Raw genomic sequence first — 27,920 nt, 5'->3', positions numbered from 1 at the left:
GTTCATGGTAATATAAGCATTTAATTGATTATTTCTAATGTAGTATTTCTTTGTCAGCAATTTATTTATTATTAGCAATTCATAAAAAACATTTTTTAAATGTTTATGTGTATGATGTGTATATGTATGTATATGTATATGTATGTGTTTGTATATAATTCAAATATTAGAATAAAAAGTCTTCACTTTTGTTCTCTGAATATTGTCCTTTCTCCATTCTTTTTGATATCTGTTTTCTTTGAATCATAGAAATTAACAAGCTGGTAAAAAGACATTAGTCATCCAACCTGTTCCCCAGCCAAGGGAACCACATTCTCCATCATTTCTCTTGTAGAGCTTTAGGATCCCAGACTTGACATTTTTAGCCACAGGACGTTTCTGTTGTTCCCCAGGGAGATAATTTAAGTCTATTAGATGGCAGTGAGTATTGCTTACTGTGTGGAATTTTGCCAGTCAACCCTCCCAGGTTACTAAAGGGCATGGAAAAGAAGGCAGTGTCCTAAGAAATATTTTCATAGTCAAGGGGGAGAGAGAGAAAAACCTGCCTGTTACGATAAATTTCAAGACTATTTGAAGTTAACATCTTGAGAAATTTGCCTGGCTCTTCCCAGTTCCTCCCCAAAGAGCAAAATTTTATGGTAGACCACCTAAGTTATTTCAGTTCATATCCTATAGGTAGCTATAAACTATTTTAAAATATTGCCAGATGTATTCTTTCTTCTTGGCATTTCCTTTTTATCCTGCAACATCTTAACTGTTAAAGATCTTAGGCTAAGGCTTTTGTTCTAGAAAAGGGGAAAAAACAAAGAACTCAGCAAGCAGAATTTCAGCAAGTCAAATTCTTCACTTTGAATTTCAAAATTGGCACTTGAGAGGGAAAGACACAATAGCATGGAAAGAGAAATATATATATTTGAAGAGCTAAATGTGTGCACACGTGCACACACACACTGCCTCTACTCTCAGTGTGTGTGTGTGTGTGTGTGTATTTAGCTCTCCAAAGATAAATCCTGAAGCAATAACAGCATAGAGTTTATAATATTATCCATAGATGAGGAAAAACATGATGATGTACAAGCCATTTCTCCGCTACACAAAGAGGAGATAAGAACCTTTTCTGGTCTGGAGGCAAGGAACTTGGAAAAGATTCAGAGAGTGAATAGTTGATGTAGGGTCTTGAGAAATGCTTCTCACAGTGACCACATAGTGACTTCTCCAGGGGTCAAAACCCTTGGAGCATTGGTAAAGACCACCTTCTCTGGATAAGACAAAGGTATGAGAATAGGGAGAATCTGTTCCCAATTTGACAATTGGAACTCAGACAAGAAAGGGCTTTTCTCAGAGGGCTCCACACCATCAAAGGGCAGCCAAGCCAGTATAAAAGTATGTATAGGGTAACAAAGAAAGTTCTGAAATGGCCTGTCTCACCCTCTATGCACCCCACTCGCAATCTCTTGCAGCCCTAGAACGAAGTGGAAGAGCAGCCGTATGTTCCTCAAGCTTTCTAAGAGAGGCCCAGAAGTTGGCTAAGAACAGATGGAGTCCAACTGAGTGTTGCAAGGTAGGCACAAAAGTTGCATAGTGAAGGGCTTGGTCATCAGATACCATGGGGATGTGACGCATCAACAGACACAACAAGAGTAGAGACAGATCCCAAAGATTAGGCAGAGCCAGCTACACTTCAGTAGAGGCCAGCAAAGGCAGAAGATGAGATGCTGGAGTGCAGTCGTACGATCTTGGCTCACTGCAACCTCTGCCTCCCGGGTTCAAGTGATTCTCCTGCCTCAGCCTCCAGAGTAGCTGGGACTACAAGTGTGCACCACCATGCCCAGCTAACTTTTTTGTATTTTTAGTAGAGACAGGGTTTCAGCATGTTGGCCAGGATGGTCTCATCTCTTGACCTCATGATCCACCCGCCTTTGCCTCCCAACGTACTGGGATTACAGGTGTGAGCCATCGTGTCCGGCTTCCTCCCCATCTTAATCAATACCTACAGAATTGATCAGGTGGGCCAGATGGCCCTTGGGCTTCACAGATTAAGATAATTAGAATGCCAGACAGGTGTTCAAGCTGGCATTTTTCATAACTAAGACAAGAAAAACCTAACTCTTTATCTTCCTCAGAAAAAGCCAAGCTCCATTTGGTCTTGGGCATGAATCAATACTAATTCATATGCTAGCTAGCTAAAATGGGTCCAACCATATTTAGGCAAAATATGGTATAAAAAGGAATTATGTGTTAATAAGTTTGTAAGAGCTCCCACCACAGAATCTGGTTTGAAATATGATAGTAAAAGCCTAATAGAATACTGAGTACACTGAGTGTACCAACATTTTACAGACACTCTAAGAGAAAGATGCTGGTTCTAGCAAGCAACTAGACTCCCTTCTCTAGGACCAAATCTCAGAGAGATGAAGAGCTCTGAGATGGGGGAAGCCTCACAGCTATGAGCCCTGAAATGACTGAGGGAGCAAAAAGACCTAGGAACACAAGGTGAGGTATAAGGAAAGATTAAAGATCTATTTCTGGAACCTAGACTTACCAAGGGTACTCCTACCATGCCATATGCTATTTCAGTAGGAGAAAACATGCAAAACAAGTCACAGTTTGAACATGGAATGGTTATTTTGTTCAGAACCGAAAGAGTATTTACCATTCTGTGGTTAAACATAGGATCTGTATTTCAAGAGGCCAGGGGATTTATGCTTCTCTCCGTGACATGTTCTGTTAACTTCAAGCCCCAGTGTTTCTTTGCAAGAGTAGTGGAGGGACTCAGCTATAGTGGAGGGACCCCACTGTAGCCGGCAGGGATCATCCTGGAAATGATACTGAAAACCAAGCAGGCTCCGGCAGAAGATTTACAAACATGACAGCAACTCCCAAAGTACCTGGGCACCCTACCTGCCACACAGAGGAGAACTGGAGAACTGAAATATAACAGAAGTGCCTCTGGGAAGGAGATGACAAATATTCCTCCTGTCTCTTGCCTTCCATCACTCATACCAATTAAAAAGTAAAACAAACATAGCCAATGACAACAATCAATTCTCCCAGTTTGTAATCAAACAAGTTTTCAGCAACTAAGAATGTTGCAAAAAAATAATACTACCATAGGCCCTGCATATTACTATAGTAAATAAATTCATGTATCATCAAGAGAGTTTATATGATATTCTCTTGATAATGAAGAGAATTCCAGAGAATCCTGGCAAAAGTCATGTTAAGAATTCTGCAGGTGGAAGAATAGCTCATGGATGCTGGGCTCAATACCTAGGTAATGTGTTGATCTGTGCAGCAAACTACCATGACACACAAAGATTACCTATGTAACAAACCTGCACATCTGGCACATGGACCCCTGAACTTAAAAGTTAGAAATTTAAAAAAATTAAAAAAAGAATCCTGCAGGCATAATTCAGTCTGGCCTTCTGGCCGCAATTTTACTATTTAATAGTAATTGGAAAATATCATGCATGACAAACTACCCCCAAAATTACACACAATTAACCAAGTAAAATGCCATTTTAAAATTAAGATAGAAAATTTGTTGATTTTTTGAGATGATGTTTGCTGAATGGGATAGGTGGGACCATGTGGGATGAAGGAGGGGGTTGGCAGGAAAGAGTGGCCACAGGCAGGGTGCTAATTCATGAGTCCGTATACATGAGAATCTGAAGAAATCTAACCCATGTTTTTATGATTTTGAAGTCAGGAAAATGAAGCTACCTGCTGACAAGAAGCAGAAATGCTGAAATAAGAGAAAAGGGAATTGGGACCTGAATTTGTTTCCTATTGCTGGTTTAACAAAACACTACAAATTTATGGCTTAAAACAATATAAACTTACTATTTTACAGTTCTGTAGGTAAGAAGTCCAAAATGGTCACACTGTACTACAATCAAGGTGTCGGCAGCTCTGTGTTCCTGATGGAGGCTCTAGAGGAGAATTTGTTCCCTTGGCTTCTCTGTCTTCTAGAGGCTGTCCACCTTCTTTGGCTCTTCCAGCCAGCAGTTATATCACTCCTACTTCTACTTCTGGTTCCATCTTCACAACTCCTGTCTCACTCAGAACTACCTGTCTCCCGTTTTCACTAATAAGGACATCGTGATAACACTGGGCCCACTCAGGTAACCCAGTATCATCTCTCCATCTCAAGAACTTTAACTCACATCTGTAAGTTCCTTTCTCTATATAAGGTAGCACATTGACAGGTTTCTGGGGATTCGGATTTGGACATGTTTGCAGGCCATTATGCTGCCTAACACAAGGCCAAAAACTATTGAGTTTTATTTCTCTTATTTTTATTTTTATGGTTTTTGGTTGTTTTTTTTTTTGAGACAGAGTTTCACTCTTGTTTCCCAGGCTAGAGTGCAATGGCACAATCTCGGCTCACTGTAACCTCCGCCTCCTGGGTTCAAGCAATTCCCCTGCCTCAGCCTTCTGAGTAATTGGGATTACAGGCATGCCCCACCATGCCCGACTAATTTTGTATTTTTAGTAGAGATGGAGTTTCTCCATGTTGGTCAGGCTAGTCTTGAACTCCCGACTTCAGGTGATCTGTCCACCTCGGCCTCCCGAAGTGCTGGGATTACAGACATGAGTCATCGTGCCCAGCCATTTTATTTCTAAAAGAGATGTGTCAGAAGAAAATGAATGACCAATTGTCATGTTTCATCATTGTTCATCTCCCTCTCATACACACCCAAACCTTTTCATTCCTGTGTCCTATATCTATTTCATATTAAAAATGGCTAGAATTTGTTAGGTGTTTGTAAGTAGCAGCTACTGTGCTAGGCAACTTATCTGCATTTTCATATTGAGTCACTTCAATAATCCAGTGAGGTAAGTGCCATCCTCATCCCTGTGTTGTGAATGGGAAAACTGAGGCTTAGAGAAGGTAAGTCATTTGTCTGAGGTTATACAGCTGAAATTCAAACCTAGGTCTGTTTGAATTGAGCTAGGGCTCCTAACCAATAAGAAAAAACTGGAATATAATGAAGCTTACAACAAACAAAGGTGTATTCTTGCTCATGCTCCATGTTGGACACTACATGTTCATCTGGGGGTGAAGGAGGCTCAAGGGCCAGTTTCAGGGGAGGAACAAGGAAAAGAGAGGGTCAAAAGGGGAGGTTTGTTCTCTGTGACTCTGAGAAGAGCTATGTGGGTGAGCTCCATAACTCCTGGGGTGCAGAAGGTTGCATGGAAGAGGTCATGCCTCTGATACCCCTACCTCCTTTTGAATTCCTTGGGATGGAGGTGTGAGCTGAAATGGCCACCAGCAAGGCTGCTTAAAAACACTGTTATTATATTATTACTTCTTTCTGTCACAAAAGTATTGAGTGCACAAATATAAAAATATTCCACTTGGCTGGGCACGGTGGCTCACGCCTATAATCCTAGCACTTTGGGAGGCCGAGGCGGGTGGATCACAAGGTTAAGAGATCAAGACCATCCTGGTCAACATGGTGAAACACCGTCTCTACTAAAAATACAAAAAATTAGCTGGGCATGGTGGTGCATGCCTGTAATCCCAGCTACTCAGGAGGCTGAGGCAGGAGAATTGCCTGAACCCAGGAGGCAGAGGTTGCAGTGAGCCGAGATCATGCCAAGGCACTCCAGCCTGGGTAACAAGAGCGAAACTTCGTCTCAAAAAAAAGACCTTCCACTTAAGACTTTGTTTGAATGTTTAAAAACAAAAGCATGAAATGTGACAGTTTAATCCAGTGTTCTTATCTTATGAAAAAGGAAATGGGAGCCCAGATTAAGAGGCTAGTCTAAAGTCAGGAAGAGAACAGGTAGAACATTGAAGCCACAACCAAGACTTGGGGCTCTCAGTCCAGTGCTCCCAGCCCGATATCCCTCAGCTCCTGGGTTCCCATTGCTGGTGCCCACAGCCTCCTAAATGAGGGTATGCTTTCCCTGGATAACTTGTGGAGGCAGGATGGGTTATTTATTTGGATTCTGCAGCAGCACCACCCGGCTTTGATAGCAACTGAACCCTCATCTTCCAGAGTTACTAGGCTGATCTGTACCCATAAGAGTCACAGCATAGGAGAATGTGACCTCCTGGCTTCACCTGGGTGCCCACTGTCCTGTCACTTCTGTTCTCTTGGCCTCCTCTTATGGACCTTTGAAAAGCCTCTTCTGCTTGCCAGGGTGGGGCAGCCTGCTAGCTGGCTACCAGTTGGATTTTTCACAAGTTTGCCATTTTGCAGTGACAGGACTGTGTTGAGGCCCAGATGCCTCAGCATAAACAAATAACATATCTAGGATGTGGAAGGGGTCCAACTGCATATTGTAGAAGAAGCTGGGGTGGAAACAGGGCCGAAGGATACACATCTGGAAACAGTTAAGTTAGGAATAAGGGGGGAGGATGATGTAGTAGAAAAAGAGAGAAGAAAGGGGGGAAAAATCAAACTGGGAATTACTGTTGTCTAGAAGGTCTGAATTAAAATTGCTAAGAAACAGACCCATGGTTTATATAACAGCTGAATTAAGAGCATTCCTACAAAAATGACAATTTATAATAATTGACCTCAATGCAGAAAGGCTGAGCAGGACCGAGCATTGGAATCTTGGATGTCTGATTGCCCTGGATGTAGCTAGAAGGGGTGGTTCCCTCAGAGCTATTTGAATCTGTAAGTGGCTTCGTGGTGAGCAGGGCGAAGGAGTTCAGCCCTGCACGAATGAGAACCCCAGGGCTCCCTGCCCAGGATCACCCCACACTTGGGAGGCTTAGTGAGTTCTCAGGCTCCTGGGCAGCCTCTGCTTAACATGCCTGCTGTGAATATACAAAGTATTAAAGAGGAGGCCTGGGAGGAGGGGGATGTGCAGTGATACCACTTCCTCTCAGCCAGAGACCAAATGGATGATTCATCCAGATGAATCAGGAATGGCTGCAGAGGGAACTGCTCACACCCATGCCCTCAGCCAGCTACTGAACGCTACAGTGACATCACGCAGAGGACAGAAGTCTAAGTAAAGGGGAAATTAGGACAAAAAGAAGAAAGAAAAATATCCTTTTCTTTCCCTTTTAATGGAATTCAAGTATATGGATTACCTTCCTAATGGATGGCCTGATTTAATCTCCTGGCATAAAAAATATTCCAAATTAAGCCAACATTAAGAGAAGCCAGAATGCAGGCTTTCTGAGCAAAACACAGACGCACAGGGCAAGGCTTTTCACATTTCTTCCAGCCCCTTTTCACTGAATTTCTGTTTTGCGACAGGTAATATAGGCTGGATCCTAAGAGAGGCTCCAACTGACTTGGGGCTGAACTTTGATGGTGGTAAAATGTAGGCTTGTCATTGTTTAAACAAAAGCAGATGACTAAACAAAATGGACCTACCACCATTGCAACTTTACACCTGGTTTGATTGAGATTCCTGATTCCCGGTTTTCTACATGTGCAGGGAATCTGACAGAATAATGGCTTTCTTTGGGGCTTGGTTACAAATGTTTCCAATTGGCCATGATTATACATTAGAAGACCCTCCAAATGATTAAACCATAACTCTTGTCTCAAATACTAATTCTTAGTTTGTAGGTTCTCCACATTCTAGTGCAGGGGAGAAACCAGTCAATCTTCCCAATATCTTATGCATTGTTATTCTGAAATCTTTTAATAAAATATAACTAGGGAATATGATTAGAACTTGGTATGATTCAGTTTTAGATCTGTGCATAATTTTGAAAGCTTTGTTTGTTCGAGAAATATTCAGAGTCTTCCAAGAGCCTAGCATTATGCTGGAAGCTGATGGATACATTGTTGAATGAGATAGAGCTCTTGCTTTCAAGGAGCTTACAATCTAGCCACCAGAGTTTCTGCAACCATTGTAACACTGAAATGCAGCTGTTAATTCTGTTCAAGTCAATTTTCTGGAGCACCAGTGAATTTGAGGGCAAAAGAAGACTATATAGCTCTACAAATATTCCATCCTCAAAGTAAAAGTAGAACTATCTTTAGAAAATCTTAATTTTGTGGCATTTCAAGAGCACAGAAACTACATAAAGAGAGATGAGCCAAATTCTTTCTGCAGCCTGGTTGTTAAATTGCAGCTTAAAATCTGCTGCAGGTGACTCCAAACCAAAGTGATATTTTGTGAAATAATTGGGGGGGTAAAACACAATGATTCAATGTAATGTTTCCTAAAAATATCTCCTTATTCAAAAGTCCACACAATTCAAGAGCAATTCTGACCAAGGTGAGATAGTTTAAGTGCTGTTTACCAGCTACAATGGCATGGCCATGTCGCCATAGCATAAACATCATTTATAATATATCGTGTCTGTCTGTTTGAAATTATATGATTTGGGGCTCGTTTTTTGGCTAGTTCAGGGTTAAGCTGCATTTTTTCTGTTTGTTCCTTCAGATCCTTCTCTACTCTGCTCTGTATTCCCAGGAAGTCCATCTACATGGACTACCATCAACAGGTTCTCTAGCCCTCTGGCTTCCAGGCAGGTTTCACCAAAGGATGGCATTTACAAGAAATGGAGGATAGAGGTCAGGGTATTTATGCCCAGGGCTCCCTCTCTGCCAAGCCACTGTGGGTCAGTTGCATTTTTGCCCAAAGTACCCAGCTTCTGTCAGGTGGCCCTCTTCACAGCTCTCCCAGGGGTTTGTTAATGACTCATTCCCAGCCAGGCATGGTGGCTCACGTTTGTAATCCCAAACTTTGAGAGGCCACAGCGAGCAGATCATGAGGTCAGGAGTTCGAGACCAGCCTGGCCAACCCAGTGAAACCTTGTCTCTACTAAAAATACAAAAATTAGCTGGGCATGCCTGTAATCCCAGCTATTCAGGAGACTGAGGCAGGAGAATCACTTGAACCCAGGAGGCAGAGGTTGCAGTGAACTGAGATTGTGCCACTGTGCTCTAGCCTGGGCGACAGAGCTAGACTCCATCTCAAAAAAAAAAAAAAAAAAAAAAAAGATTCGTTCCCCTTGTCCTTTTAGGACTGAAGGGAGTACAAGCACTATCCCTTGTAGTTTCCCTACATCCTCATACCTTTATAAATAGTCATTTTGTCCAATTAAAGTGTGCCATCTATTTCCTGCTGGAACCATGACAGATACAGGGGATTTCACATTATTTCAAGTTTTGTACCTAAAGAGAGGCTTTATTATTATTTTTATATTACAGGGTTTCAAATTTGCATAGTTAAATTTGCTCTAAAAATATTCATTTCAACAGATCCCCATGCCCATCTGCATCAGTAATAATAGAAAATTGTTTGCAATAACCTGCCTTCGATTTTTCTTTCTGGCTTAAATTATCATCATTTATGACTTTGGACTTTCCTTTTCCACTTTACTTAATTTAGCTTAAATAGTAGATGTAATGCTGTCCAGTAATGATTCCTTCCACCCTGGCTTCATTTACTCCTTGACAAAAGGACAAACAGACTTTACAGGGGACACATTAAGGCAATTATCCTTCTGCCTTTCCAGTCATTGGAAATCCATTCTCAGGCAACAGTAACCTCTGAAATATTTAGAACAAGCATGTGACATCTCTCCTTCCACTGCAGCACAGGGTTTAATTTTTGTTTTGCTTGATTTCATTATTGCAGCCCTTCTTGCTGGGTCACTGATTCAGTAGTAGATGGTTTGGCTTCCACTACAGCTCAGCGAAGCCAAGACACACAGTTTGGCCAGGGTAAGTTTTAGCTCTTACCAAAAACTGTGGTGCATCTGCTGATTTATGGGCACAGCCCATCATTTCAGCATTTCCCACCTCCATCTAGAATTTCCCATCCATCCATTCATTCTTTTCATTGGTGCCATTTCCACTTCATCATTTGCAAGGAAATGCAATCTGGAAGCATAGTGGGAACAGGCAGGCAATAACTTTCTGAGATTCATGTCCAGGGAACATGGGTTTAAATGAAAAGGCAGAGATGGACAGTGACCCACCTTCCGATGGGAAGATATCAGCATACTGGCTGACAGCACTGACTGTAGAATCAAATCTGGATCTTATTCTTGGTTCTGCCTTGTATTAGCTGTATAACATTGGCCAGTTGCTAAACCTTCTTCTCTGTTAACACCTACCTCAATGGCTGTTGTGGAAAGTAAATGAAGTAATAGCATAAAGCTCTTAGCACTGTGGGTGACACAGTGAGCCCTCAATAACTGGTAGCTAGTCTTAAACAGTGAGCCACTTGGTGGCTTCCCTCCCTCTTAATTCCTTCAGATTCAGCACATACTCCACCTTCCATTGCATGGGTACAACACATAGGAACAGACAGAATTTTCCTTTTGTTGCTTTATTTAGATTTTCTCATCACTTTTGGTTGCATTTTTCTGCCCCATGCAGACCTAAGCTGTACAAACCCACCATTATGAAAAAGGGCAGCATCATAGGCACATAAAGTTTTTCTCTTTCAATCTCCTTGTAAAATCATTGGTTTTCAGGGTGAAGAGTTAGGCTGAGCTGGGCTTCTCTGATGCCTCTCTGAATCATGAAAGGCCAAAAAAACACCATTTAGCCCATAAAACAACCTAGCAGCTAACCCTTCCAATTTTCCTATCTGCTTGCAACTTCTCTATTGGAATTGTCTTTATTTTCTACTCCTTCCTTTCCTAAATCTATGAAATTTAAATTTAATTCCTCAGATTATAGATATCACTGAAGAATTTTAAGCAAAGAGCATTTAGACTTTGATACTCGAAGATCATTCTGGGAGTGTATAAAGAATAGGGAGGGAGGGCTCATCTATCTCAGTGCTGATGGAACATGAACATGCATCTAATCAGCAAAAATGCAAGTCCCCATTTGCAGTAGGCTTGGGGTGGAGCCTGGAATTCTGCACTTCTAATCAATGCTGCTGGTCCATGACGTGCGCTTGCATTCCAAGGAGCCAAACCATCCAACAATACAAGCTCTGATAGTCCAAGTTCTAATTTAGGACAGTTGCCCATATCTTGCCCTGCACAACTCCTAGTATAGTGTTCAGTATAGTCAACATGTTTAATAATTGCTTTCTGACAGTGCTGAGGTTGACTGATGATAGTCAAAAAATGAAGAGAAATTAAATTACTGAAAACGTGCCCCCAAGATTTCTAAATACTTGGTTTTTGCTTGAGGGTAGAGAAAAACAATCCTAAGTTTACCTACCTTAGTTTAGGTTTTGCCAAACAATTCAGCAATTTCAGATGAATTTTTCAGTTGAATGAAACAATGGATCAATTAGGAAAAAAAAAAAAAAATCTGGCACTGTGGTTTTCTGGTAGCACTGACAGGTTAACCTAATGTCCCTTGTAGAGGACAGAGCGTCCAAATGCAGAAAGTCCTTTTCTCAGTCAACTCTTCTTCCTCTCCCTGGTCTGATGTGGAAACAAATTCACTGGGGCTGCATTGCCTTTTCTCTGTCACTCACACTTCTCTAAGTCACTCAAATCATAAACGGTTTGCTTGTTCAAGCAAAGAGTGACCAATCTACCGCAGGGTCCCTCATTTTCTCAGATAAGAGGTTCTCAAAGTGAGGTCCTGCACCAGCAACACTAGCATTACCCGGAGACTTGGGAGACATGCAAATTCTCAGCCTGAACTTCAGCCCTGTTGGATCAGGAATTCTGGGATGGGCCTAGTGTTCTGTGTGTGTGTTTTTTTAATTGCACTTTAGGTTCTAGGGTACATGCGTAAAACATACAGGATTGTTGCATAGGTACATACATGGCAATGTGCTTTGCTGCCTCCATCCCCCGTCACCTGTATCTGTCATTTCTCCCCTTTATCCTCCCCAATCTCCCTACCCCCCGCTGTCCCTCCCCTATTCCCCACGACAGACCCCAGTGTGTGATGCTCCCCTCCCTGTGTCCACATGTTCTCATTGTTCAACATCTGTCTATGAGAGAACATATGGTGTTCGATTTTCTGTTCTTGTGTCAGTTGGCTGAGAATGATGGTTTCCAGATTCATCCATGTCCCTACAAAGAACACAAATTCATCGTTTTTGATGGCTGCATAGTATTCCATGGTGTATATGTGCCACATTTTCCTTGTCCAGTCTATCAACAGTGGGCATTTGGGTTGGTTCCAGGTCTTTGCTATTGTAACAATAACATTCTGTGATTTAACAAGCCCTCCAGCTGATCAAGTTAGAGAACTATTGCCCTCAACTTGTGTTCCTGGTGGAGGAACTGCAGCTAAGCAACCTCCTGATACCTTTTCCCCTCCATAAAGAGAAGATCTATTTCTATTTGCTGAGTGTGCAAGGAGAGATTAGACATTCTAGGCTTGGTGCTTCCTGGGATCTCTGATTCTGATCTTCCTTTCCCCAGGGAGGGTCCACTCTGCTTGCTTCCAGCCTTACAGGAGGCGGTCTGCCCCTCTAGGGGAGGCCTGTGTCTGTCCAGCTGTGCCTGAGACAGGGTGCAGAAGTTTAATTCTCAGGAAAGTGTCAGGAGACCCACAGTGGCAAAACATCTGAGCCACTTTTCCAGGGAACGTTATCAGTGATAAAGCTGATATGTGATCTCTGTCTCTTTGTTTCCTGTGTCTTACTTCTCAAAGGATCCCAAATTTGGAAGGTGAAAGAGGATGCTCTTTATTGAACCTTTAAAACCCCAACATATTGTTGTCTGAATTAAAAAAACACAAGAAATCATAACCGTTAACATGATTTACTATGTTCCTATTTTCTAAGTCTTCTCCATGTAGTAATTCACTTGGTGTCCTCACAATTCTCTGAGAAACGCCCTGTTATTATCATGCCCTTTTCCAGATGAGGAAACTTTAGCAGGGAAAGAATTTTAAACTTGTCTGAGGCTTGTAGCCTGGAACTGTGAGAACTGTGACTCAACTCCAGGCAGTCTGGCCCCAGGGTTCTCCCTGCTATATTGATGAGGATGGCTACTTTGGTTGATAAGAATTGCTGGGGAGAAAATAATCCATGTAAGTAACTGAAGCCGAGAAGTCTTGATTCAAGGCTAGAAGATTTGGGCTTTTGACTTAGTCCATTCAGGCTGCTATAATAACATACCATAAACTGAGTGGTTTATAAACAACAGAAATTTATTTCTCACATTTCTAGAGATGGGAAGTCCTAGATCAAGGTGCTGGCAGATTCAGTGTCTGGTGAGAGTTCAGTGTATTGTTCATAGATAGCCATCTTCTTGCTGTGTCTTTACATCATAAAGGATGAGGGAGCTTTCTGGGGCCTATTTTACAAGGGTGCTAACCCCATTCATGATGGCTCTGCCCTCATGACCTTCTAATACTGTCACCTTGGGGTTAAGATTTCAACCAATGAGTTTGGAGAAGACACAAATATTCAGACCATAGCAGCTTTGTAAGTGTTCAAGTAAAAAGAGAACATGCAAGTTTTTTAATTTGGAAGTTAACTGCAGCCTTTACTGTAGCTAGGGGACCGCCTCATGTAAGTGTATTTGCTTTCTATTGCTGCATAAAAAAATAACACAAACTTAGAGGCTTAAAACAACAAACATTTATTATCTCACCGTTCCTGTGGTTCAGAAGTCCTGGCCTAGCTTTACTTGGTCCTTTGTTCAAGGCCTCACAGAGTCACAATCAAAGCATTGGCCAGGGCTGTGGTCTCAAGGGGCATACATTCTCTTCCATGCTCGCATGGTTGGTGGAAATATTCAATTCCTTGTGGGTGTAGGGCTGAAGCCTGAGCTCCTAGAGCCTGCCCCTCTTTATAGGCAGTTCATAGCAGGACTGTTTGCTTTTCCCAGACCAGCAGAAGACTCTTGTTTTTAAGGCTGTCACTTGATTAAGTCAAGCCCACCCAGGACAATCTCCTTTTTGGTTAATTCAAAGTCAACTGATCAAGAATTGAACAGATGTGACATGACATCATATTCACAGGTCCCTCCCACACTTCAAGGGTGAGGATTAGACAGCTCATGTATAATAAGGGGCAGGAATTTGGGGGCCAGAATCTTATTCTACCTACCACAATAAACAATGATTGTGATGTCTTTTGAGGCTGTCCTTGATGTGACCTTGCAGGAGCAGGCATGGCTGCAGCAAGAATTTGATTTTAGGGAAAACAGAAACTTTTGGACTTAAGTAATCCTAAAATTGGCAGAGCTATAGTATATAAGCTTTTGGGACACTAGGGTATGAAACAATTGCTTTCTGCTTATGTTATGTTTCTTAGACATTTCTAGAGGCAAGGCCTTTAAAAACTACAAAGACGGTTGCGTTATTTCTGGCTGCAGAGCACCAACATTCATTCCATGCCAGTCGTTCGTAGATAGTGCTAAATCAGCTACTCAACATTCAGTTCTCCCTAGGTTGTTTAGAACTGTGTTGGGAGACAAGGCGGGGAAATGTGGACATAGGTGACAGATCCACAGACTCAAATCACCTACAACTTCAGTCTCCAGTTCATTCTGAACCTGCTAGTTACATACATTCTGGTCCTCACTTTACATTCCAGGGTCCCTAACTTGGTGATACTCCAAAAGGGTGATAGATTTCACCAATGAATGCATCAATAGGAATAGGAGCCATCAATTTACAGAGAATATTCCAACTCTTGGCATTTAAATAAAGAAAAACGGACCAAAAATATACCCTCAAAAAAGCTCCGTGAAACTATTACAAACTCAAAATCTAACAGGGCAATTTAGGCAGTCTGAGCCTGAAGGAGTGTTTCTGGAAGCAGATTTGTTCAGAAATTCAGGGAGGAACTGGAATGATTGTCCAAATATGCTTCTGTCTCACTATCTAAACAAGGGTAGAGAGAAAATGAAAGACAAATAAAAGCAGATGGGCTGAGTAAGCCTGGGGAAGATAAAAAATTTCCTTTGGAGAAAGATTCGGCTTTTAAAGACAACATATATGGGTATAGAGGGGATAAGGAGGCACACCCAGCTCTAACCACTCATAAAGAGAAGATTAAGAAGAGCCACAAATCTAACACAGCCAGCTGCAACAACTCCTCCTCTGCCCTAACCCTCAAGGTATCCCAGTTCCAGAGCCCATTGAGAGGCATGCTCTTGCAGCTATAGGAAGAGAGTTCATCATGAGAGCAATTGCAGAAATCACATACGAGAGACTGCTCTGCTCTGCCAGGTGGTCACAGAAATTTTAGACATTGAAGAGGGAAAGATCCAACTAAAATACTCAAAAGGATTACTGCATAATTTTAGAGTTGAACCATTATTGTAAATAAAGGTGAAGTATTGCCTCTGATCTAAAGGAAGGTACCAAGAAATCCGTGGAATTTGGACAAAGAAAGCCCCAATAAAGATGAGACCTTCCGAAAGGAAGCAAAGCAGGAAGAAAATATTTGCAGGCCTCAGGTTACATATTGGCTGGATGAGACTATACCTCCTAGACTGGAGCATCCCACATGTAGAAGTGAAGGTGGAAAACTTGTGTTTGAACAATAAATGCTGGAAAGATCCAGAAATCTTTGACTCCTTAGCTTTCAGCATGAAGAACCCCAGAGGCAAATCTAGAGGGGTATAATAGAAAGACAAACACAATCTCACAATCTCAAAATTTCAAAGTTATGGCCAGGGAATGGTGGTGGCTCAAGCCTGTAATCCCAGCACTTTGGGAGGCCAAGGCAGGAGGATCACTTGAGTATATGAGTTTGAGACCAGCATGGGCAACATAGCAAGACCCTGTCTCTATGAGGAAAAAAAAAGTTAGCTGAGAATGATGGTGCATGCCTGTAGTCCCAGCTAACTGGGAGGCTGAGGTGAGAGAATCGCTTGAGCCTCGGAAGAGGCTGTAATGAGCTGTGATTGTACCACTGGACTCCAGCCTGGGCTACAGAGCAAGACCCTGACTAAAAATAAAATATTTTAAGGCTTTTGTTTTGCTTTATGGAAGAGAAATAGGACCCTGAATTAGGCTTGGTGACTACGGCTGCCACTATTGCGAATTTCTAAACTTGGCAAGAAAGCAGGAACATATCGACATTCAGTTCCTAATGAGAAAATGGTTTCCAGGTGTGGCTTCCACACCTACCTCCAATATGGTTATCTAGTGCCATAGGTAACCTCTTTATGGAAGATGTCTCCCAGCTGAGTTTAAATTAACAGATTATAGACTAGGACATGTACCTTAGATAGACTGGCTGGCATTTTAATAAAGATGAAATTGAAAATTCCTCTTTCTTATTGCCTCTAGTATGGCCTCCATGGCATTAAATACAGACTTATGGGGATATAGTTTGGCCAGATATAGGTGCTCTAGAACAGGGTTCCCAACCCCCATGATACTGGTCTATGGCCTGTTAGTAACCTGGCTGCACAGCAGCAGGTGAGTGGCATGGTGATTGAGCAAGCATTACTGCCTGAGCTCCGCCTCCTGCCAGATCAGTGGTGGCATTAGATTGTGACAGGCGGGCAAATTCTGTTGTGAACTGTGCATGTGAGGGATCTAGGGTGTGTACTCTTTATGATAATCTAATGCCTGATCTAAGGCAAACAGTTTCATCTTGAAACCATCCCCCACCACCACCATCTGTGGAAAAATTGTCTTCCATGAAACCAGTCCCTGGTGCCGAAAAGGTTGAGGACCGCTGCTCTAGAAGATCATAATTTGCTTATGGTCCTCTAGAAGGTGGTAATTTGTTCTAGAAGAAAATAATGGATAATTTCGGGTATCCCATTAATTAGTTGAACTTATTAAAATAAGAGACTTTGTGTTGAATTAATTCACTTCAAAGGCACCAAAGGAAACATGAATCTTCCATTGAAAAGAACTGTACCTACACCCAGGCCCTGAGACTCCTACTGGTCCAGCCTGAGCCAAACATGCCTAAGAATGGATCTAGAGATGTCCCAGCAAACTTACAAATCACATCCTCAATGCCTTTGCTCACCCAGCTGTCCTCCAACAGCTCCTTCTTGTGCCCCTGACTCCCATCTCCCCAACTGCCTCCCTCCTTCCTTCCCTCTCTGACAATTAGCCTTCTAGATCCATGCTGTCCACTATTATAGCCACACACAGCATTAAATTCTTGAAATGCAGCTCTTCAAAATTCAAATGTGCTGTAAGATTAAAATACACGCTGGATTTTGAGGACTTGGTATGAAAAGAAATAAAATAACTCCCTAATAGCTTTTGTAGTGATTAGATGTTGAAATGATAATTTGGGGGGTTAAATATAACATACTACAATTAATTTTATTTCTTTTACCATTTTCTCTCTTTTATTAAGTTGGTGCAAAAATATTTGCAGTTTTTGTCATTGAAAGTAATGCCAAAATCTGCAACAATTTTTGCACCAACATAAAATTAGAAAATTTAAAATTATCTATGCTGTTTCTGTCTTGTCATGTCTTGTCCTTCCTTCCTTCCTTCCTTCCTTCCTTCCTTCCTTCCCTTCTTTCCTTCCTTCCTTCCTTTATTTTTATTTCTCTCTTTCTTTCCTTCCTTCCTTCTTTTCCTTCTTCCTTCCTTCTTTTCTTCTTGTTTCCTTTTTTCTGTTGAGACATAGTTTTACTCTGTCACCCAGGCTGGAGTGCAGTGGCATCATCTTTGCTCACTGCAACCTCCACTTCCTGGGTCCAAATAATGCTCCTGCCTCAGTCTCCTGAGTAGCTGGGATGACAGGTGTGTGCTACCACGCCCAGCTAATTTTTGTGTTTTTAGTAGAGACAGAGTTTCGCCATGTTGGCCTAGCTGGTCTCGAACTCATGACCTCAAGTGATCCACCCACCTCAGCCTTCCAAAGGGCTCGAATTACAAGTGTGAGCCACCATGCCCAGCCGGTTCACATTATATTTCTATTATGAGTCTCGTGCCCCAGGCCCCAGCAATCTCACTCCATCATCCCCTACTCCTGGTCTGCTGAAGCACCCAAACCAACCTAACTTTCCTTCTTCTGTATGAGCATAAGAGTGGTGTCCTTAGTTGAAGAATTATTTAATAAATGAACCATCATACCATGATGGTAATGGTTGACGATGCTTTCTTTTGTCTCTCCACTTGTACTTTTGAACACCTTCCATGATTTATGGATTGTACTTGCTGCCAGTGGGGCATACCAAGGAAGATAGGACAGCCCCGCCATACAGCAGGTAATAAGCTGGCAAGGTGTTCCCATTCAATTAGAGGAATCCGAAACATTGACATATCTTCCCCTATAGGAATGAATCAAATAGGAATTCTAGGCACCATGGGATACTTAGGAAAACTATTTATATTGTGGGTCATAAAGAAAGTTTCACAAAGCCCTTCACTTCATACCACATGTGTCTACGTGCTTCCAGCCCACTGCATTGTCAAGCAGTTGCAGATTTTGGGTTTTTCGGGGTTTTTAGTCACTGATGATAATTACAGGGTATCTTTCTCTGGTGCAGATACAGAAGAAAGGTAAGTGGCATGAGCCAGGTTAGAGAAATAAAACAAAAGTTAAAATGTCTTCTATTCAGTCTCATCCATCTGAAGAGACAGGTGTCTGGGAGCTGTGCCTTGATGGGTTCACCCTACATTTTCTTCCCATTTCTGCTCAGAGCAAAACCAATTAAACAAGAGCCCCACTCAGAGAGGAAAGATGTTCTAAGAGAATGGTTATTTCTTCTCTTTCCTCCTTTCATTGAGGAAGTTCAAGAAGCCAAGGATAATTTCGTTCATAAATTGTATACTTTGACCTTATGGTTTTTAGCACAAATTAAGGATGGGATTTAGTTTCAATTCTCTTTCCTTTGAATTGGATTATTTTAAAAGAGGAATGTTTTCCCTGAAGCATTTAGTATTTGCAATCCAAACATTTTCTGCTCATGGCTGTCTACAGGGCTGCCTTTTGGATATAAATGTTCCTAATAGATCACTGTTTAAGGTTTAAAATGTCCATGTTTATTCCAAAATGTTTATTTCCTTTCTCCTTCTGCAAATACTGTAGTCAATTTCTTTTCCAACCCTTTTTATCTCAAAGAAAACAAGCTTTATCATTTGAAAGTATATCTCCTGCCATAAAACCAGGTCAATATTAAGAGAAGAGTGTAATCACATAGATCAGCATCAAACACAAAATGCAGGATTTAGAGTGGAGAAAGATGAGACTGTAATGACCACAGTAATTAATTGCAAAGAACAGAGAAAATAGAGCCAAAGCCTAACTGTGGATCTCTTATTTATTGGGACCTTGGTCCCTGTGCCCTGAGACTGAGATCCCTCCAGGCAGGAGAAAAAAAGCATTCTACTCTGCCTATCTTCAACTGCCATAGTTAAGTTTGAGTACCAGGTTCTGGTTATAATCAGTCACTGATTTATTTATCATGCTGTGCAGACATTCTAGACCTGAATGCATCCACACATCCTCAAGCCACTTCGTTTATGAGGTACATGATCTTCCCTTTACCTATATGCCTTACCTCACACCACCACCATGCTTATCTCTTTCCCTGTTCATCCATGCCTGCCAACCTATATGTCCTCCCTTCTTTCTACTCAATCAGAACCTCCTCTGAGACACTTCTTTTTTACTTTCTCCTCCCTTTTGCCTCTAAAGTTTGGGTATTTTCAGAGGCAGGCTTATCATCTCAGTCTCCGCCGTATGCATCCAATCACAGAAATTCAACAGCATCTCTGGACCCTTCCTCTATCCTGATGAGGTCCCTTTGCCGCACTTGGTTTCAATCCCACATATCCAGCTCTTCCTGGAAACCCTCGATTTTTTTCCTCAGGATTCCTAAACAATATGTTCAAGTTACATTTATCATCTCCATCTCTCCTGACCCATCACATGCTTACCAGCAATTTCTCCCACTTAGAACCACCTCAACCTGCCCTTCCCTGTTAATTTTCTGTCTCAGTGAGAGAACTTCTATCCCCCTAGATACCCAACCAGAAATCCTAGAGTTGGCTCTTCCACCTCTCTACGTGTTCCCCGTGATATTCAATCAGACTTCAAGTCCTGTGTATTCTGCCTCCTGAACATCTCCCAAACCTGTGTCCTCTGCATCCCCTTCATCACTACCCTTGTCTTTTCATGTTGGGATTATCCTACGTATGCTCTCTGTTCTCATCTCAGATGCCGTGATCTGTCCTCTCTATGGCCACTAGAGTCATCTCTACAAAGTGCAAATCCAAGAGAAGACTTCAACGAGCCCAGATTATTTTAGGATAAACTCTAAGCTTCTTCTAAGCACACAAGGTCCTGCATTTCTCTCAAGCCCCACCTCTTGCTATAACCACGCTGAAGTACTTGTGGTTTCCAAAGGTGCTCCTCTCTCCAAGCTCAGTGCCTTTGTACCTGTCTTCCAGGAAGGTCCTTTATCCATATCTTTGTGTGGCTAAGTCTTAAATACTCCTCCAGCCTCAGCTCAGAACTTCCTTCAGGGAGACTTCTGTACAAATTTGGATGTTTTCAGCTCAACTAACAAAATATCCAACTGGATATTTAATAGTATAATAAAGAGGTTTATTGTCTCCCAGTAAGACATCTGCAGTGGCAGTTTCACAGCTGGTTAATTTAGCAGCCAAAGGATGTCTGAACTCTGGGCTGCCTTTTCTTTGTCTTGGTTTCCCCCATATGGACTCAAAATACATGTCTTGACTCTAAACATCAGATCCACACAAAGCCATACTCAAAGCCACAAAAGAAGTGAGGAATTCCCCTAAGACACCTCTCTTTTTATCAGAGAGAAAAATCTTTCCTAGCAGACTTTGTGTCTGGGTTCCCTTAAGATCTGGGTCTCCAGTTTACCATATTCAGATCACTGGCAAAAGGAGAAGAGTTGTTGTGTCTTATCTGTGACTGGGGAAAGAAAGGTATCTTCTTTGAATACACTCTGCCTCAGAGAGAATAAAATTAGTGTTCTGTTGGCAAAGACAGAGATGGAGACCGTGATTGGGAGAGGCTACCAATAGTTTTGGCTATGGCTTCTTCACCAAGTGTCCCTGGCTCATGGCTCCCTCACCAGAGTGAGTTAGATGCTTCTCAAGTATTCTGTTATTGTGCTTTCCAAAGTATAGTTTAGTTGTTGATTTACTTATCTGCTTCATTACACTAACCTCCTCAAAGTTGGGGGTCTGTTTTATTTATCACAATTTCTCGGAAGACCTAAGACTTAAGACCTAGCTAAGGCCTAGTGCATAGCAGGTGCTCAATAAAAATAAATCAATTAAAAGCATTGATCGGATCACTGTGTCCTTGAACTCATTAATTAGTAAAATGTCCAGGACACTTTCCACATAGTCTAGAATTGTAGTGCATTAATGCTAATAATTTGATCCAGTTGATATATGGCCAGTTTGTTCTATTTGCTCCATGCAATTTTTACTGTCTTACTGTTTTGTGGTTCAGCCCCGTGATCTGCTACCAACTGCAGCAGCCAAAGGACCATGTTCTTTTTTAAATAGAGTCAATGTTTCCTGTTCCCACAAATGGCCACCCAGGGGTTGTTGAGCCATCTTTTTTTCTTCCTTGGTCCATCAGTGCTCTGCCAAGCCAGCCTGAATCAACATCATCTACCATCCTCCCATCTTTAGGGTAGAAATTTAAAGTCAGGGTTTCTTTTCCCGGGTCAAGTTGACCTGTAACTTCCATTTTCCTCATACTAACTCTCAGTTCGTAGAACTGCATGAGCTCTGCAAAGTGGTCACAAGCTTCTCATCCAGTCAGTGCCTTAACAAATATTTATTGAGGGAATTAGTGAATGGATCATTTGACTGACTTGTGTGAAATCTGCAAAAACAGGCATAAGCAGACAAGCGTTCTCATTTAAAAGGTATGTGCCTCAGCTAAAACACCTTTCAAAATAACCAAACCAGCAGCTTTTATCAATGTTGGCATTCTGTCCTCAAACTAATTATCTGCTTACATAACTGACCTTATGAAGGACTGTTGCCACTTTCTTAAGTTATCTTTGGAAACCAAAATCAAACACAAATACAATTTATGGTCTTGCCAGTTTCAAAGACTGCCATTTTGATGTGGCCAGAATTCCCTATTTAATTCAGAAATCCAATGCAAATCCTTGTTGGAAAAAGAGAAATGTAAATTGAATCAATAATGAATAAAAAATAAGACAGTCGATGATTAACTTAGTCCTGAAAATAAAAATAGAAGTGCCAACTGAAGCACGCTCTGCTAATTTTCTATTATAAGATAAAATAGCTGGTTGATGAAAAATTTGTTTTTGACATTTCTACAGAAGATGGTTTCTTAACAAACCAAAGCACTGCAGAGTACTGTCATGGCAATATCCCGTGTGACAATGAAGACTATCCCATGGCAGAAATCACAGCCAGGGTCCTCAAGGATCCCCTCAGCACAGGAGAAACATCAGATAGAATGTTCTATTAGAAATTAAGGTCCATGAAAACAAAGTCATGGAATTGTGCCCCAGACAGCCAGACAGGAATACCTCTTGATGCAGCTTTCCCAAGCAGGACTTGTCAGAGGATCAATGGAGATGGAGATGGCAGCCTGGCTATCAAGCGTGGTGAGCCCTGCTGGCACAGAAGCACAGCTACAACTCAGCAATCAGGAAATGGGACTCACTTGGCTCAAGATGAAAACCAATCTATGAAACAAAAGAACAGAACTGCCAGCAAGCATTGCCCATTGCTATAAACCAAAGGCCAATCTTGGCTCACTGAGTCGTAAACCTCTAGGACAGAAGCAGCTGGATAATTATATTATTTGTAAATAATAAGGCTTGAGCTGACTCTGAAATGTACATTCATAAAATTGCTGAGTGCAGATGAGCTTTAGCACACATTTAATCCAAATCCCTCTTATAACCTGAAGAAGAAACCAAGTTTTAAAGTGGGAAAGGGACATGCCCAATCTTATGTGGCCCTCTCTGGGGGAGTGAAGACTGGACCCCTGGGCCCCTGACTCCTACCCAGGGCTCTTCCCACTTTATACATAAAGTCCCTACCACAGCCTGCTGCTGACTTTCAATACAACTTGATGAACAAATCATGTCAATCTTGACTATGTATGAGCATGGTCGGATCCCAGTTATATGAGGCCTATAACTAAGGGAGAGGGGCTTCTTTAAGAAAAAGGATGCAGGCTGGGCACAGTGGCTCAGATCTGTAATCCCAGCACTCTGAGAAGCTGAGGCAGGCGGATTACTTCAAGTCAGGAATTCAAGACTGGCATGGCTAACATGGTGAAACACTTTCTCTACTAAAAATACAAAAATTAGCTGGGCATGGCGGCACATACCTGTAGTTCTATCTACCTGGGAGGCTGAGGTGGGAGAATCACGTGAACCTGGGAGGCAGAAGTTGCCGTGTGCTGAGATCATGCCACTGCACTCTAGCCTGGGTGGCAGAGCAAGACCCTGTCTCTAAATAAATAAATTAAACAAGGTAGAAAAGTGAGTTTTTATTTAGACTGTGAGAAGAAAGCATAACAAATTTGAAATATAACAAAGTTGACTATTAAGTATCACAAAATCCAGAAATATAATATTTCTATTGACTTACTGCTGATATGCCTCTACAATGCTTCCTTCTTCCAGTGCTTGGCTTCATACTCTGATTTTCACTCTCCATATCAAAACAACTGTGTAACCTTTTCTAGAGGGAAAACAGACAGTTCAGTCTTCTAGCAAAAAAAAAAAGTTGTTTTGTGTTATTAATCGTTCAGAACTGTAGTGTAGTGGTTCGATCATAGCTCACTGCAGACTCAAATTTCTGGGCTTAAGTGATCCTCCCACCTTGGCCTCCCGACAAGCTGGGACTGCAGGCATGCACCACCCTTAGTTGGCTAACTTAAAAACTTATATATATATATATATATATTTTTTTTAATGGGGTCTTTCTATGTTGCCCAGGCTGGTCTAAAACCCCTGGTCTCAAGCAATCCTCCCACCTCAGCCTCTCAAAGTTCTGGGATTATAGATGTGAGCCACAGTGCCTGGCCTAAAGTACATTTCTAACAGAAAAGAACTTCATTTTGACTAAGAGTTGATGAGTACCTAATTTTCTAATCATAATTTGACACATCTGGTGATTAAAAGAAATTTTCACAGGCTAGTGCAAATACACTTCAAACCTTGTCTCTCCCCTACTATTTTGGGGCTGGGCACTGAAGGACACAAGCACACCATGGTCATACTATGGTGTGGTCTCCAGCCCTGCACTGTTGTGTCACCAGTGAGTCAGCACAGAGAGTGGGAGAAGGATTTCAGAAAGTCATCTGTACCAGGAGAGCTAGCAGTAACTGAACTATACATGCAGGTAACTGCAAACCATGTAACAATATCCCACTAAGAAAACTAAATGTCTCTCCAGCTTCACATTCCCTTATCAGGATCCCAGAAAGCTCATGGTCATGATAGTCACTTGACCAAAGAGAAAGACAATGTTCTTAATTGATCACGGTTAAAATACCACTTTGCAACTTTTGCAAAATTGTACCATCTTGTGGACATAAAGCTGGAAACCCGCCTGTGTCCTTGGAATGGGCCTCCTAAGTGAGAGGCCTTGAAGCTTTTGCTTCATGAGGTTTGTGGTCATTCTGCTCCTATGTAATGGCCTTTCTTTTCTTTTTCTGTTTTTGAGACAGAGTCTCTCTCTGTCACTTAGGCTGGAGTGCAGATATTCGATCTCTGCTCACTCTTAGCTCCGCCTCCCAAGTTCAAGTGAGTCTCCTGCCTCAGCCTCCTGAGTAGCTGGGATTACAGGTGCAGGCCACCATGCCCAGCTATTTTTTGTATTTTTAGTAGAGAAGGGGTTTCACCCATGTTGGTAAGGCTGCTCTCAAACTCCTGACCTCATGATCTTCCCGCCCTGGCCTCCCAAAGTGTTGGGATTACAGATGGGAGCCACCACACCCAGCCTTGTAATGGCCTTTCTATGACTCCTGCGCAAAGAAAGGAAGATAATCAGCAGTATCATATTTAAATGTGAAGGACAAGGATTGAGCATATGGACTGCTGGAACATGTATTCCTTCTGTAGGGCTGCCATTACAAAGAACCACGAACTAACTGGCTTAAGACAATTGCCTTATAGCTCTGGAGGTTAGAAGTCTGAAATCACGGTGTTGGCAGAGCCATGTTCTCTCCAAGGGCTCTAGGGAAGAATGTTTCCTTGCCTCTTCCATGTTCTGGTGGTTCCTAACAATCCCTGGAATTGTCTAATAGATGCAATTCCTTGTCTGCAATCTCTGCCTGCATCATTACATGGTCCTTTCTTCGTGAGTCTGTGTCCCTTCTCCTCTTCCCATAAGGACACCAGTAATATTGGATTGAGGGCCCACTCTAATCCAGTATGGCCTCATCTTAACTAATTATATCTACAAAAACCCTATTTTCAAATAAGGTGAATTTCTGAGATACTGGAGTTAGGGCTTCAACATGTCTTTTTTGAGTGACACAATTCTTCTCATAACAGAAAGGAAACAATGCTGTCTTCACTATGCACTGGTCATCTGTATGATCCTAAGCAGCTCAAACTTGTCATTCAACAAGCATCAGTTAGCACCAAGTGTGTGCTGGGGACACTGAGAAGAGTATCATCAGGCAGCCACTCTTAGACAGCTCCCAGCCTGGGAGAGAGATACAGAAACTAGCAATGCAATGCAGTGTGGTGGCTGCTAAACTGGAGGCATGTGCACACCCGTGAGACAGGCCCACTAAGGACACAGCCCATGAGCATGAGGGTTTGAGGGGCTCTGCGAAACGTGGCCTATCTGAACAGTCTTTAAGAATGACTGGATGTTCACCAAATAGACAACGGAGGGCAGAAAATTCCAGATGCAAATAATAATTCATGGAAAGGCTTGGGTTAATGGGAATGATGCATTTGAGGAGATTTTGTGTTATTTTGTGTGGTTGGAAGCATTTGACATGGCAGATTAGGCCAGAAAACTAGGGGGACTGAGGTGATGAAGAGCTTATAAATCATGATAAGAAGTCTGGCCTTTAATAAGGGGGATGGGTACCAAAAGGAAAATAACTTGACTGGGTTTGCATTTCAAAAAGATTGCTGTGGAATCAGTGTGAAAGGTAGATGAGACAGAAAAGGAGAGCAAAATGGTCTCTCTCTCTGACACCCTCATGGGACTAGGCAGGGTCACACAGGCTGTCTTCTTTAACCTCTTCTACCACCCTTTCAGATACACTTGAAAGCTGTTGGAACTGGGGCAAGGAGCAGGGGAAAATACCCATAGCTCATAATCAGCCAGTCCATTGGTTCAAGGCACGGCTGTAGCCCATGGAAGAGGCCATCAGAGCCTGACCTAAGGCAAGAAGCAGCATGATAAGGAGGAGAGGATGAACAAAAAGAATGCTCAGACTAAATTCCCATCCACGGAGGTATGGAGGGCCTTGTTTCTTCAACTGTCATGTGGGGACAATAGGCCTCACTAATATTGCCACAGCCTCAGGTTGAGGGATGACCTATGACAGAACACCTTGAGGAGATGAAACGCACAGGGTCACCTGAGTATTGCCATGGAGGAGAGCTTTGTTTTCAACACCTTGGCCTCTTTTTTTGTAGTCTTTACACTGTAATAAAGCTAAAATCATCCCAGGGATCAGCCAGAGAAAAGAAAAATGTCAGGGAGGGAGAATGAGGGCAGAAATTGATCTAGTGCCTCAGACACAGGAGTGTGTGTGGAGAGGGTATGTGAGTGTGCGTGTGTGTGTGTGTGTGTGCATCTGTATCCACATGTGAGCCATGGGTAGAGCCAGGGCTTCTGTTTTCTCTTGGATTTTCTTGTGTTTTTATTTTTCCCTGCCTTTTTTTCTCTTTCTTTTCTTGTCTTTTCCTTATCTTCATTTTCTTTTTCCCTCTTCTCTTTTCCTTTCTTAGATCTATTCCTTTCTGGCGTATCTCTAAAAGACCCAGAATCCCCTGCGAAGAAACGAACACAATCATTCCATGGAATCTCTTATTTGGTTGACATATTGCTCTTCAAATTTATCCCATTACCAAGCATATCTACAATGCTTGCTTTAACTTTGGCAGTCTTATCTCTGCCGCTTTGATGTCATTTAGCTTATTATACAAGGCAAGATGGCAGAGGTGGTGTTTTGTTTTGCTGTAAATTCTTCCCTACTTCGATTTCCTGGCTCTTTCTATATTTGGAGTTTAAGTGCAGTGCTGATTGATTTTGAATTCCTTTTTAAATCTAACAAAGTATAAATATTAACCTGCTTAATATTTAGACATTTATAGGTTCACTCAACTTACGTTTGGTACTCTATTTTTTGTTTGTTTTGTTTTTGTGGAGACAGAATCTTGCTCTGCCACCCACACTGGAGTGCAGTGGTGTGATCAAAGCTCACTGCAAACTCGACTTCCTGGGCTCAAGTAATCCTCCCACCTCAGCCTCATAAGTAGCTGGGAGTACAGGTATGCCCACTCATGCTTGGCTAATTTTTTAATTTTTTTGTAGAGTGAAGTCTTGCTACGTTGCTCAGGCTGGTCAGTCTTGAACTCCTAGCCTCAAGCAATCCTCCTACCTCAGCCTCCCAAAATGCTGGGATTAGAGGTGTAATCCCACACCCCATGTTTGCTATTTTAAAGTAAAATCAAATGTGACTTGGAGGATGAAAGAAATTGCTAGCATAAATTTATCTTTATGATATCATTTGTATTAATTGTGAATATTTTCACAGACGCCAGAGCATGAAGAGTCAGAATCCCCAGGCCTTATAAGGCAAAGAAGCCCTCATGGAGTGTAGTGGGTCTTCCCCTGCCCTACCTCCAGAAATGTCATGTAGGTGAATTGCTTAACACATATACTATATTAATTTTCTATTCTCATAGGCACATCAATGCATGCATCAGATTGACTCCATGAAAAGGTTTATTAAATTGTGATAACAAATTAACTTCACAAATCCTCAATCTTTTATATTTGTTGTTTATTGATACATTTATTCACACATGTTAAGAATGAGGAAGTTTATGTTCTATCCTACCTTTTCATTCATACAGGCATCCATCAGTCATTCTTTATTTTACAAATATGTATTAAGAAACTACTATTGGCTGGGTGCAGTGGCTC

The 27,920-nt window shown here is 41.9% G+C and overlaps 1 pseudogene; it reads left to right on the top strand.

The window, feature by feature from the left end:
- The first annotated feature begins 18,114 nt into the window (after positions 1 to 18,114).
- Positions 18,115 to 27,920, top strand: part of LOC128929855 (large ribosomal subunit protein eL29-like) — a 48,349-nt pseudogene continuing 38,543 nt past the window's right edge.

The sequence above is a fragment of the Callithrix jacchus genome, chromosome 16 (assembly GCF_049354715.1).
Source record: "Callithrix jacchus isolate 240 chromosome 16, calJac240_pri, whole genome shotgun sequence".
In the NCBI taxonomy this organism is placed as follows: domain Eukaryota; kingdom Metazoa; phylum Chordata; class Mammalia; order Primates; family Cebidae; genus Callithrix; species Callithrix jacchus.
The sequence above is the reverse complement of the archived record's forward strand: the minus strand, read 5'-3'. Positions and strand labels throughout refer to the sequence as shown.